Genomic DNA, 14285 nt, shown 5'->3' with positions numbered 1-14285 from the left:
GCACTGTGTATAGAGTTCATCTCTTGGTTATCAGAAGTAAGTTTTCGTGTAGGAACCTTACTGAGACAGGGTGAATATAATTTAGGATTAGACATCTTAAATTCTTCATGACCATAAGAAAGGAGGAATAAATAAAACTATGACAGTATGTATTTCATAGTAGGTAGGAGCTGAAAGAGACACATAAGTAATAAAATAGAAATTTTATTTCACAATGCAGAAATTAAATAATTTACAGCAAAAGTAAAGTTCATTTACAGTAATAATAATGTACATAGAAATAAAGGCTTGCTCTTGAATCTGAAAAGGAATTTCAGGATTAGTAGGTACTCGTTCTCGAGGAACGCAAGTCTTTAAACAACACATCATGCTCAAGGCATGCGGCACTTGTGTGACACTATGACATTTCACCTGGGATAAGAACAGTTATAAAAGCACTAAGTGTTTTTAGACATCACTATGAATCGCTCGAGGGTCAACATAGGCACCCGAAGAGTTAGAGTCCCAAGTAACTCACTGTTCTACGCAGAGTTAGGTGCAGGTTTCATAACACTACCTGCGGCTACCACAAAATGCTTGACTTCGTGCACTTGTTTCGCATAATGTTTAAAGAAAACTTGCGAGGACTTCCAGCCCGTAAAGTTTTTAAGGCTTTCAAAGTCCATGCTCTGAAAGAAGTTCAGAGAAGATGCCACTTTTCTAGGATCATGACCAGCGGGTGTACTGTTCGGATCCGCTCTGCGAATGAAGTAGGTGATTTTCGCTCTTAGTTGTTTCAGTGACAGGTCGCTGCCAGATGTTTCTCCTTTGAAGAGTTGGCCTCCACCAAAGTTCGAAGTTCTGCGAAGATAGACCTTGAGACTCTCTACTGGACATAGAGAGACATCCTCCTTCAGGGGGCATATTCTCCAAGGGCCCCATCTTTTGGTGGGTAATTCGTTTTTAGCGAGAAACGTCGGATCAGGGGAGAGGGTCACTTCTCCTGAATCGGTAAACAGGATGTGTCCCTCTTCTCTTGATAATGCCACTATTTCGCTGACTCGAGCTCCCGAAGCGAGAGCAAATAAAAATATAACTTTCTGAGTCAGATCCTTGAGGGGGCATGAATCGTTGTCCAAGTTGGAGGCGAAATGGAGTACCTTGTCTAGTGACCAGGAGATCGGTTTCGGAGGGGGTGCTGGACGTAGGCGAGCACATGCTTTTGGTAATTTGTTAAAGATGTCGTTGGACAGATCAATTTGGAAAGCATATAGAATTGGTCTAGCCAAGGCCGATTTGCAGGTTGAAATCGTATTGGCTGCTAATCCTTGTCCATGAAGGTGAATGAAGAAGGACATACAGAAATCAATGGTGATTTCTTTAGGATTTTTTGCCTTGACAAAGGAGACCCATTTCCTCCAGGATGATTCATATTGCCGTCTCGTGGATTCGGTCTTGTATTCCTCTAGGAAGTCTAGACTTTTCTTCGAGATCCCAAACCTCTTCTTTGCGGCAAGGGAGAGAAAATCATGAGATGAAGGTCCTTGATTTTCGATGATGAAGCGAAGACAGTCAACTTCTGTACTTGTTGAGAGAGAACTGGGCCCGGGAGAGGGATCAGCTTGGGCTGCAGCTCCAGGACCAGGGGGTACCAGTTGCTCCGGGGCCACTTGGGAGCCACTAGGGCCGCTGTCCCTTTGAAGGTTCTCAGTTTGGAGAGGACTTTCAACAGAAGGTTGGTGGGAGGGAACAGGTATATCTTGGACCACCTGTTCCAGTCCAGTGACATGGCGTCCACCGCTTCTGCTTTGGGGTCCTCGTACGGGGCTACGTACAGAGGAAGTTGATTGTTGTCGCTCGTTGCAAAGAGATCTATCTGGAGTTCTGGGACTTGGTGAGAGATGAAGGAGAACGATCTTGCGTCTAGAGACCATTCCGACTCTATCGGGTTTGTCCGAGATAGAGCATCCGCTGTCACATTGCGGAATCCTTGTAGGTGAACTGCAGACAGGTGCCACTTCTTCTTCTCCGCCAGACGGAAGATTGGGAGAAGCACCTGATTTATCTGGGGCGATCTTGAGCCTTGGCGATTGAGACAACGAACTACCACCGAGTTGTCTAGGGTTAGACGGATGTGGATCGAGGGCGGCGGGGATAACTTCTTCAGAGTTAGAAGGACCGCCATGGCCTCCAAGATGTTTATGTGGAACGTCTTGAATAGTGGAGACCAGGTACCTTGAGCCTGTTTCAGGTGGGAGTGACCTCCCCAGCCTTCCAGTGAGGCATCCGTGTGGATGTTGAGTGATGGAGGAGGGTGTTGGAGAGGAATGGACCTTTTCAGGGCCTTTGCTTCCGACCACGGCTTTAGGAGGCGTCGTAGTCTGTTTGGAAGCCGTCTCTTGAGGTCTCTTCGAGCGATGGATGCCGAGCGTCTCCAGACTCCCGCGGCATCCTTTAGCTGTGCACGAAGCACTGGGTTTGTCACTGAGGCGAATTGTAGAGAGCCTAGAACTCGTTCCTGCTGTCGTCTTGAAATGCGTTTGGATTTCAGTAGTCGCTTGACAGACCCTGCTATTTCCTTCCTTTTCTTCTGGGGGATGGAAAGGCGGTGTGACTGAAGATTCCAGTGGATTCCCAACCACTGAAACTTCTGAGCTGGAGAGAGGCGAGATTTCTTCTCGTTGATCTTGAATCCCAGGTGTTCTAGGTACTGGGTAACTTCGTTGCAAGACTTTGCACACTCTTCGGGCGATGGAGCCCAGACTAGCCAATCGTCGAGGTAGGCCATCACCTGGACGTTTCTTAGGCGGAGCTGTTGTACTATGGCATCCGCCAGTTTTGTGAAGATCCGAGGGGCCACATTGAGGCCGAATGGCATGGCCCGGAAGGCGTAGCTTTTCCTTTGGAGTCGAAATCCTAGGTAGGAGGAAGTGTGATGGTTCATTGGAATGTGCCAATAGGCATCCGCCAGGTCTATAGAGACCGTGTAGGAACCTTGAGGCAGAAGGGTCCTTATTTGTTGAAGCGTCAGCATCTTGAATTTGTTGTTCTCTATGAACTTGTTGAGGGGGGATAAGTCCAGAATGACTCTGAGTTTGTCTGAGTCCTTCTTGGGAACGCAAAACAGTCTCCCTTGGAACCTGGTGGACTTTACCTTCCTTATCACCTTCTTGTTCAAGAGGTCTAGAACATATTCTTCCAGAAGGGGGGTCGATTGCTGGAAGAACTGCTGGAAGATTGGGGGTGGTTGCGTCCAACTCCAGCCTAGACCGTTCTTGATGATGCTGTGTGCCCAGGGATCGAAGGTCCAACGATCCTGGAATTGGCGGAGTCTTCCTCCCACCGGAAGCACTTCATTGCTTCTGGTGTCCCGAGGACTTGTTGCCTCGGCCGCTAGCTCCCTTTCCTCCTCTACCTCTGGAGGGACGGCGAGATGCGTCTCTGCTTGCACCCCTGAACGAGCCTCTACCTTTGGCATGAAAGGTAGTGGATGGTTGCTCAAAGGCAGGGGTGAAGACCGGTGACTGTGACAACACCGGTTGGGGGACCAATTGAAAGGTCTGTTGTGGTTGGGCAACCACTTGGGAGGTAGCGGGTCCCGGAAACTGACGTCGTTGCTGACGTTGCTGGGGTTTTGGCTTTTGAGGTTTCCTCTTAGGCTGAGGTCCATCGTCCTGAGAGGGTTTCCTTTTTCTGGACATGCCCCACTTGTGGAGAAGGTTCCTATTCTCCGTGGCGGCTCTGTCAGTTATTTCTTTGACAAGGTCAGAAGGAAACAGGTGCTTTCCCCAGATGTTGGAGGAAATTAGCCTCCGGGGTTCGTGTTTCACGGTGGCACCGGCAAACACGAATTCACGACAGGCTCTTCGAGCCTTTATGAAGTGGTACAAGTCCTTCATTACTGTCAGTAAGTGGGATTTGGAGAGTACCATGTAGTGATCTGGTACTCTAGTGTCACAGGCCATCACTTCCAGTTGGACTTGATGAGAAAGAGATGCCGCAAGCCTCTCCTTCGTGTCTTGTTCCCGGCGAAGGAGGTGATCGTTGAGCTTAGGGAGGTCTTCATTAAACTGACGTCCGGCGACGTCAGGATCGAGCCTTCCCACGACGAAAGTATGCTGAACATCTTTCCAGTGTCGAGCGTCAGGGGGGGTCACGATGGAGAAGGGTCTGCACTCCTCCAGTGCAGGGCAGGGTTTCCCTTCTTCCGCCGCTTTAAGGCATGCAGCTAAGGCCTTTTCCAAGAAAGGAAGAACCGCAATGTCAGGTGCAACGTACGTAGGATGCTTCTTGCTCAAAGCCGGAAGCTTAGAGCAGGTAAAGCCCCTACTCTTAAATGCGGAGGCTAGCATAGCCTGGGCCTTTGTGAGATCGAACACTATCTCTTCTTTAGGTTCGGTCTCTTCCTTCGAGGCAGGTTCGGAACGAAGCCGGACGTAACAGTCCGGGTAGGCCTCAAAGCTTGGGAAGAACTCCACATCTTCCAACGGGACCGTGCCGATCTTGTCACTAACAAAGATCCTGCCGGTCGCAATAACCATATGCTCTGCATACCTCCACGGGTTGGCATGAGAGCAAGCGGGGAGATCCTTGACCGAAATTTTCTTCGGTTCTCTGGATCCAATCATCGACCTGATGGACTCCTGGTTCTCCTTCAGCCTGTCGTCCATGACGGCTCTAATCAGCCGGATCAGTTCTTGGGTAGAAGAAGAAGGATCCGGAGTCGAGGAGGTAGACGGAATGGACATTTCCGTCGGTGTAGGAGTAGGAGGAGGGATGGACGAGGGAGCAGCTCCAAGCTCCGACTCGGTGTACTCCACCTTGTCTTCGTCCTCTTCGGCTCCTTGAGCCATAAGCGTCTTCTCCGTGTCTTCCGAGACGTCTGAGATCTGTTCATCATCCTCGGAATCTAAACGACACTCGTGCATGGACTGAGCCATGACCACATCAGGTTCCACCGTAATTTGGACAGTGGGGATCGCATCTTTTGGTACCACTGAGTCAGGGGAGGCCTTAGGGAACAACAGGGACCTCAGTTCTTCGGTGGCCAGGTACGGTCCAGTAGCATTTTTCTGAAAGCCACGCACCCACTTGCGCAGCTTTTCACGAGAAATGTCTCTAACCTCCGCTGAGGGAGGGTTATGGAAGGCCTCAACTAGGTGGGCCTGGCAGACCGTACAATCCAGTGGATTCCAAAACTTCAAATCCCCTTTCTTGTCTGCACAAGGGGCGTGAGTCCTGCAAGCCGTATGCCCGTAAAACTGCGGGCGTTTCACAGCACAGAAGGCGAAGTCACACTTCATCTGCTCCTCCTGTGGAAGAAAGAGAAAATGAGTATGGGGGAGTCATAAGAATGGCTCTTAAACTAAGTTAATATTAATCATTAATTTTAACTTAAAGAAGGTGTGATGCATAGAGAATGAAAACAGTAAAGGAGAACATGCTCCATGCATCCCGCCCGGCTGGTTACCATAAGCTTGGTCCTTGGATAATCCAAATGACCGAGATCATTGGATATAGTTTCCTAGAATTCCCAGTATTTTGGAACTCCATGGAAAACCAAGGACAAGATTGGGATCGAATTCATTCGGTTCCCAGTTAAGAGCCAGAAGGCCTCATTAAAGGGTAACTGCTTCTGGCAACCAGCCGTGCTAAGATGCACATAGCATGCTGGAATTAGAAGAATGCAAAGAGACAGCATGATCACTAATAGAGCAGTACTAGGTACTGATCTTAATAGCAGAAGCAGCTTATCTGTTTGCGATATAGGGCTATCCTAGTCTTATGATAGCTACAGTAAGGGGGTGCAAGTATTCTTGACGCCTCCGGGGCATCCAACAAGCCGCCGGCATGCCGGAGCTCGCTCCAGCATAGATTCTGGCATTAGAACAGACAATTTTCAAAAGTCAGTTAAATACCAGGATGGCGGCCGCCGGCACAACGGCGGCACGCTGGCAGGAAGCGGCGGCTCCGGCAGTCGGAGGATGCCAGGTTGGTGACTGGGATAAGGATGGTAAAGGCAGTATCGGGTTGCCGGCAGTATATGCCGGCACTCCGGTGATCGACCGGCAAGCGGACGATTAGACAGGAGTAGGAGAGCCGCCGGTAGTAGCCGGCGGCAGCCGGCAGTCCCTCGGTACACGGGGGGCTGGAGGCAAGGGTAGGGAAGTCACCAAGTAGGAGGCAGGTATTGCCGACAGTAGAGGCGGCAAGAGACCGGCACCCGGATAGATAGAGACAGGGGGAGGGGGGAAAGGGATGCAGGAAGTACCGTCAGGGTTCCAGACATCCCTCCCCCTCCCTGAGGGGGTGTACCCATGATAGAGGCAGGCTCTAACATCCATGAGCAGGGGTCACTAGGGACCGGGAGCTAGGTAGCCCAAGGGAGGGCTAGGGAACACCCAAGAGGGGGGGGGGAGACTCCCATATGCAGAACTATACTAGTAACTAACCTTATAGGACACTATGAAGGTATATGTACCAGAGTGGACTGCACAAGGAAGCTCGGGTAGCCCTACTCTTCCACCCTAAGGAGGAGCTGTAGGACAGGGGACAGATGAGTATAAACTAACCTAAGCATAGGCTAGGCTATACAAGAGATAGGTGGGGAGGGAGAAGAGAGAAGTCTTCCCAGGAAGGGTTTCTGTACCAGAGCGGCCACTAAGGGAAGGGAGGACACTCCCTAACCTAAGATCAGGCTGATCGGCTAAAACGGTGCAAGAGTACAGTTTCAGCATGGAACAGAGAAACCTTCCTAACCCGACCTAGAACAGGGCTAAAAGTCCTGAACTAGGCAAGGAAGAAGACATATCGCTATCGCAGGAAAGTCATAGACTATCCTAGCCATAGAGGTAGGCTAGCCTAACCTCACTCTCAGACGCAGCCCTAAAGGGGGTTCATTCCTTTAGGGAGGACAGAGAGGCGAAATATACTCTATTAGACAATTAATCCCTTTACTCAGAAAAGGGATCAAGGCTAAATAGAGGGAATGCCAAGGCAGGGGATGAAGGAAGCATATAGGGGTCCTAATATTAGGTTAGGCTAGAAAGAATCACTGACTAGCCTATCCCCTATATGGTCCCTGAAGGCGAAAACATTTGCATCACTGTCAAAAGTATTGTAAAATAATAATGCCACTATCTTCATAACTTAGTCTAGGATCACTAATAAATCATGCATGAACACTTGTATGTAGGCTCCTGGCCTGGGGGCTATAGTAGCCGACTGGTATGAGGTCAATCGATGACCGATAAAAAGCGTCTAAACACGATATAAAAGTTCCTAGCTATGAAGACTAAACTAATGTATTCGATTAGTATATAATGCCGGAAACGTTGTTGTGGCTAACTAAATAAGACATGCATAACAACAACGACGCCATAAAATGGCGGGTCCGGTAGAGGCACAGCTCTGCCACAAAACATCAATTATTTCGAAAAGTAATATTTACTTTACGGCCAGAGCTTAATTAAACAATACTGGAACCTTGTACTCAACTTTCCAGAAGAAGGCGAGGCTGAAGGTAACGACATAGCGAAGATGCAAAGCGATAAAGATAACACAGGGAAAATCCGTCTAAGTAGGGCAGCTACTAAACAAAGGATGAAGACGGGCGTGACGTCATCAGAGCAATGGCGTCCGTTTGTTTACGTCTCGAGTATCAGTAGTAGCCACGAGTGAGATTGGCTGTGGAGCGGCTCCCAGCTATTCTCAGTCCTTACACACCGAAGCATTAACTCTGTTCGGGGTGAAGATAGCTATGTGGCACGTTCAGACATGCGTGTCCCCTGTTGTATTACGATGTCTTAAAGGGAAACCTTTGAGATACTCGCTCCAGAAGTTAGAATTCTGTGATAACCTGTGGTTAAATTCTCTGGGAATATCTTAGTAGTCTTATACCCAAGGAAGCTACCAAACAGGAACCTTCCATCAGGACGCCATGGCTTGAGCCCAAAAAGGCACACTATCTAACCTACTCCCTATATGGTCCCTGAAGGCGAAAACACTAGCATCACAGTCAATAGTATTGTAAAATAATGCCACTATCTTCATAACTAAACCTAGGATCACTGAAATATATCATGCATGAACACTGATGTTAGGCGCTCTGGCCTAGGGGCTAGACTAGCGAACTGGTATGGGGTCAGATGATGACCGATAACAAGGCGTCAAAACACGATATATAAAATTCCTAGCTATGAAGACTAAATAACTAATAGTATCGATTAGTTAATGAGGCCGGAAAACGCTGTTGAGGCTAGCTAAATAAGGCATGCAAAACAACAGCGACGCCATAAAATGGCGGGTCCGGTTGAGGCACAGCTCTGCCACAAAACAAAATATCTCGAAAAGTAAAAGTTACTTTACGGTCAAAGCTTATTTAAACAATACTGGAACCTTGTACTCAACTTTCCAGAAGAAGGCGAGGCCGAGGGTAGAGACATAGCTAAGATGCAAGTCGATAAAGTACGCACAGGGAAAAATCCGACTAGTAAGGCAAGCTACTAAACGAAGGAAGAGGACGGACGTGATGTCATTTAGCAATGGCGCCCGTTTGTTTACGTCTCGAGTACCAAAAGTAGCCACGAACGAGATTAGCTGTGGAACGGCTCCCCAGCTATTCTCCGCCCCTACACATCGAGTGTTAACTCTATTTAGGGTGTAGATAGCTATGTGGCGCGTTAATACATGCGTCCTCTGTTGATATACGATGTCTTAAAAGGAAAACCTTTAGGATACTCACTCCAGAAGTTAGAATTCTGTGATAACCTGTGGTTAAATTCTCTGGAAATATTTAGTAGTCATATACCCAAGGAAGCTACCAAAAAGGAACCTTCCATCAGGATGCCATGGCTTGAGCCCAAAAAAGATATGATTTCCTGGTAAATTTTTAGTTTCAGCCAAATTTGGAAAAATGCAATAAAAATATATTTGTTGCATCAGAAATAGTGTGGTTTCAATGAATTTAACATTTATTTTGACTGCAAACCAACCGATTTAGAGATTTACTATGTATACCCTAGTTCATCCCACCAATTATGGGGGACACCCTTTGGGAACCGGGGTTTTGGGTGGGGGAAGGGGGGGGAGGGTGTTGGGGCATTGAATGATATTTGCAATAAATGAATAATTAATGTTCCAGCACCCCTCCCCCATACCCCTAACTAGGCCTACCGGAGGGAGGGGGTAGGGCCCCCCAGCGACCCCCCCTTAAAGCCACAGTAATTTTCAGGGCACCACAGAACCTAACAAACCCACCTAACCTAACCTAGGGGCCCTGTACCCCTACCGGGGGGGGGGGGCTTTGCACCCCTGCGACCCCCCCTTATGGCCACAGTAATTTTCAAGGCACCACAGAACCTAACAAACCCACCTAACCTAACCTAGGGGCCCTGTACCCCTACCGGGGAGGGCTTTGCCCACCCTGCGACCCCCCCTTATGGCCACAGTAATTTTCAAGGCACCACAGAACCTAACAAACCCACCTAACCTAACCTAGGGGCCCTGTACCCCTACCGGGGGGGGGCTTTGCCCCCCCTGCGACCCCCCCTTAAGGCCACAGTAATTTTCAGGGCACCACAGAACCTAACAAACCCACCTAACCTAACCTAGGGGCCCTGTACCCCTACCGGGGGGGGGGCTTTGCCACCCTGCGACCCCCCCTTATGGCCACAGTAATTTTCAAGGCACCACAGAACCTAACAAACCCACCTAACCTAACCTAGGGGCCCTGTACCCCTACCGGGGAGGGCTTTGCCCACCCTGCGACCCCCCCTTATGGCCACAGTAATTTTCAAGGCACCACAGAACCTAACAAACCCACCTAACCTAACCTAGGGGCCCTGTACCCCTACCGGGGGGGGGGGGCTTTGCCCCCCATGCGACCCCCCCTTAAGGCCACAGTAATTTTCAGGGCACCACAGAACCTAACAAACCCACCTAACCTAACCTAGGGGCCCTGTACCCCTACCGGGGGGGCTTCGCCCCCCCTGCGACCCCCCCTTTAACCAGGGGTAAATTTGAATATATATATTTTGTTAAATCACTTCTTACCTTAAACGGAAGATGACGAAGATGTGGAAGGTTGTGGTTGACCCTCCTTTACAGATTTGGTACAATACCACACATGTCTATCCTCACGAAAATGTAAAGCCGAATCACATTTACCACACTGGACACTTAAAGGTAATACGGAATGCTCCCTTAGAAAACGATTCACTACTTCAGGAGTTCCATTATAATTCCCATGAAATCGGCCGATCACATCAAAATAAGAATAACGACATATTTCACACAACCGTACCGGAGGATCCATGACAGTCAAGTGACGTGTGATGAAAATATAGAAACCGGAACTTTTGAAAACCGAAAACAAACGACAATCACGGGTTTCTCCCATAATGAAATAGGGAAAAAAACAAAATACTATCGTTTACAATGTTATATTGCACGAAAAACAGATCCTTGAAACAAGACTGAGAGACCAATGAATCGTCCAATAATAACCCTTGAAAAGAACCCAGTAGTATTTAGATTGGAGGAGCGACATTAGTGGGAGGAGCAAATGCGCATTCAAGCAAATATTGTCACATTGCGCAATGGGGAGGAGCCAAGTAAGATGAAAACAGATATACAAACGAACAAGAGCTACCTTGCGTGCCCATGGAAAGATATACACTAAACTTAGAAAAAGTCAAGACCTTCAATTCCTGAAATATTTTTTTTCTCTGTAAGTATGCATTAGCGACAATAATGTATTGAAAAGAAGTGTTTTGTTATCACGTGCTTTACTAGGAAAATATATTAATATAATACATTTCCCAATTTGGTTGAATCCAAAACTTTACCGATTTCCTATAGTAAATAACGTGATTTAACCGGTTTTCACCTTCGTTTCATCCGTAATAACATCAACCAATTCGTCAACTTGAAGTTAGTTGGATTGGTTGATCTCTTTGATTCCGGTCGAACTGAAGGTCAAATTCGGTTAAATCACGTTATTTACTATAGGAAATCATATATTTTCTGTGCGAAAATCACACCCTGTAATACAATACAAATTTACCGATAAATTTAACATGTGTATTTTAAAGCATTTTTCAATATACCCTTTACACAAAATCTAAAAAGGTAAGAAAGGGTACAGAACCTAACAATCCCACTTAACCTAACCTAGAACTTCCAAGGTCACAACACCTACACGGGCCAAGCCCCCAGAAACCCTTCCCAGGTCACAACCACTACCCGGGGGTAAGCCCAGGACCCCCTTCCCAGGTCACAAACTTGAACTGGCAAGTAGTAGTTTTTTCCCTAGGTTACATTGCCCTGTAATACAGTACAATAATACCAAAGAAATTGATGACTTACTTTTATGACCCGGTGTAATGGTGTTTTTCTCTCGTCCGAAATAATGGTTACCTCCACCAAGCAAAGGGGGAATTTTGGCAGAGGGAGGAATATTATCCAGGGAGGAATATTATCCAGGGACAAAGATCCCTCGTGGAGATATATATATCCTGAGCCATATTTCGCCCAGGGGGAATTTCGGACGGGAGGGGGGGGGAACAGCCCATTACACCGGTTTTATTATTACCAATTCTATTTCTAGGTCATGATTTTGGTTACAATTCACTTTATTAACAGTACCAACCTTTTAGAAAATGTGAACAATTCAATTACCTAAAACGGCGTAAACAAGGAAACGTATTACTGTATTGGTGACTTGAGCCTTCAATTTCATCTTACTTTACAGTTAATGCGCAATAAGAGGCAGGTAGTTGAACTTGTCAGTCTGTCACCGAGGATTTCACACCCAGTCACCCAGTGTTGCCAGATGGTTTAGTCTAAAAATACCCAAAAGTCGAGAAAAAATCCCCAAAACAACCAAAAAATTCCCATTCCCACAAATATATTTTCTTCTGATCCCATAGGCTCTACTAATATAGAAATTACTCACTATACTTCATGTAAGTGCAAGCATATTAACTGCAGCAATATAAACGTTTACTCCTCTTTGTTTCTTCTTCATAGAAATTTGAACAGAATATCCCCACGAGACACCCAAAATTCCCAAATCTAGGGATAAATTTCCAAATCTGGCAACACTGCTCACACAAGATTGCGTAACAATACATTTGGAAGGTTATTGGAACGTGGATTTTTTTTTTTTTATCTTTTCTTAATAGTATCTTTCTGTTCAACACCGTGATATAAAGATATACCAAAAGATACTACATTAAATGAATACTCAACTTTACTGGGTTTAACATAATAGGGACGTAATGCCAAGAACTACTTTTCTGACTTTTTTCGCAGAATTGTTCTAAATCCAAACAAATGCATGAACACCCTTCAGAGAACACACACATTCATATGCCTTCATACACTTGCAGATCACATAAACACACATACAAGATATATATATATATATATATATATATATATATATATATATATATATATATGAGAGAGAGAGAGAGAGAGAGAGAGAGAGAGAGAGAGAGAGAGAGAGAGAGAGAGAGAGAGAGAGAGAGAGAGAGAGAGGGGGGGGGGGGTGAACTGTAGATGCCCATCAACATCTATGTTAACAATCCGTTCTCATGGCTTCTACAATATGTCCTGGAAAACAACATTTAGGCGACTACTATAAGGTGACAGACAATTCACTTTAAAGGAAAATTGTATAACTCTCTCTCTCTCTCTCTCTCTCTCTCTCTCTCTCTCTCTCTCTCTCTCTCTCTCTCTCTCTCTCTCTCTCTCTCTCATTCAAAACATTTACGAGGGAATGTAAACCAAAATGGGCCAAAAGTGGTAAATGGTGAAATATCAAATGGCAAAATTAGATGAACAGATCAAATAAGGGGATATTCCTGAGGTTCGCAGAACACACGATAAATTTGCACCATATAATGGTGATCCGAGCAAAGTACGGCAGAACATTCTGGTTAAATTGGTAACACAATTCCCTAAGGGTTCAAAGGCTACTCGTGAATGGCAGAGGCCTAGGTCAGTGACACTGCACTAGAGACTGGCTATATATACATATATTAGCGCCCAAGCTCCGTTTCCATACAAGCTAGGACCAAGGAGGACCAGGCAATGTCTGCTGATGATTCACCAGGTAGACCTATAGGCTCCCCAAACCCGTTCATAAGGATGGTGAGGTTGCAGACACTAAAGAAACAATTAAGGTTGAGCAGGTCTCGAACCCGAATCTAGTACATCAGGCAGGGACGTTTGCTAACACAATCTTTAAAAGATACATCTTAACACATATCTTTACCTACTGTAAGAACTGGCAGTGTATTAGAGAACGGACAAAACAAAATGTAAGCAAATAAATAAAAAAAAAGATGTTATATTATAATAGAAAGGATAAATAAAAATAACAACATGAAGATGAATCTCCACATGAAATATTTATAATCTAATCAAAATATTCATTAAGAATGCAAATTAGGCCGACTTTTTGTTTTAATCTTTAGTATCGGCTAACGCACAGCCACCAAAGCTTGGTGGGGTCGTTATTAACTCACACTGCTGGTACCGCGTTCAAGTTGCGTTCGCGGTTTGATAGATTTCACTGGAAAAACAAACCACCATTCCCATTGTCTCTGTGAGCTATGGTTGGAGGTTTTGGGGAAATTTATTCACAATAATATTAATGCTGAATATTTCCATGTACATCCGTGACATTGCTTCATTATATTATACATATTATGCAATCTTTTAGTACAACTTTACACCTTGGAAATAGGCCTACAACAAAAAAATCAAATAAATTTTTGTACTCCATTGACTGTATATTAAATATTCAATTTCAGTACAACAGGTGTAAGGTTTGCAGAGAGTATTAAATGAAAGTAGCCATAATATATTATTTGATTTATTGAAAAGAACCAAATTGAACAGTCTTAAATGTTTGTCCTGATAGCTAATGACTTTATGCTTTTTAAACGAAAATAACTTCAAAGGACATTTCAAGCATACCAATAAATATATTCTCAAAAAGCAAAATCAATACATAATGTTGCACATTGAGAGAGAGAGAGAGAGAAGAGAGAGAGAGAGAGAGAGAGAGAGAGAGAGAGAGAGAAGAGAGAGAGAGAGAGCCAATAAATATATTCTCAAGTAGCAAAATCAATACATAATGCTGCACATTGAGAGAGAGAGAGAGAGAGAGAGAGAGAGAGAGAGAGAGAGAGAGAGAGAGAGAGAGAGAGAGAGCCAATAAATGTATTCTCAAATAGCAAAGGTAATACATAGGCTAATGCTGCACATTGAGAGAGAGAGAGAGAGAGAGAGAG

The 14285-nt window shown here is 45.7% G+C and overlaps 1 long non-coding RNA gene across 1 annotated transcript in view; it reads right to left on the bottom strand.

Moving 5' to 3' along the window:
- The window catches only part of LOC137623860 (uncharacterized), a 49530-nt gene extending 37756 nt beyond the window's left edge, over positions 1-11774 (bottom strand). The window contains exon 1 of the long non-coding RNA XR_011040656.1: positions 11659-11774. This is a non-coding gene — a long non-coding RNA (uncharacterized lncRNA). The remainder of the gene's footprint in view (positions 1-11658) is intronic.
- Positions 11775-14285: the final 2511 nt, after the last annotated feature.

This window comes from Palaemon carinicauda, chromosome 30 (genome assembly GCF_036898095.1).
Source record: "Palaemon carinicauda isolate YSFRI2023 chromosome 30, ASM3689809v2, whole genome shotgun sequence".
Classification (NCBI taxonomy): domain Eukaryota; kingdom Metazoa; phylum Arthropoda; class Malacostraca; order Decapoda; family Palaemonidae; genus Palaemon; species Palaemon carinicauda.
Note: the sequence above shows the minus strand (reverse complement) of the source record. Positions and strands in the feature narration are given on the sequence as shown.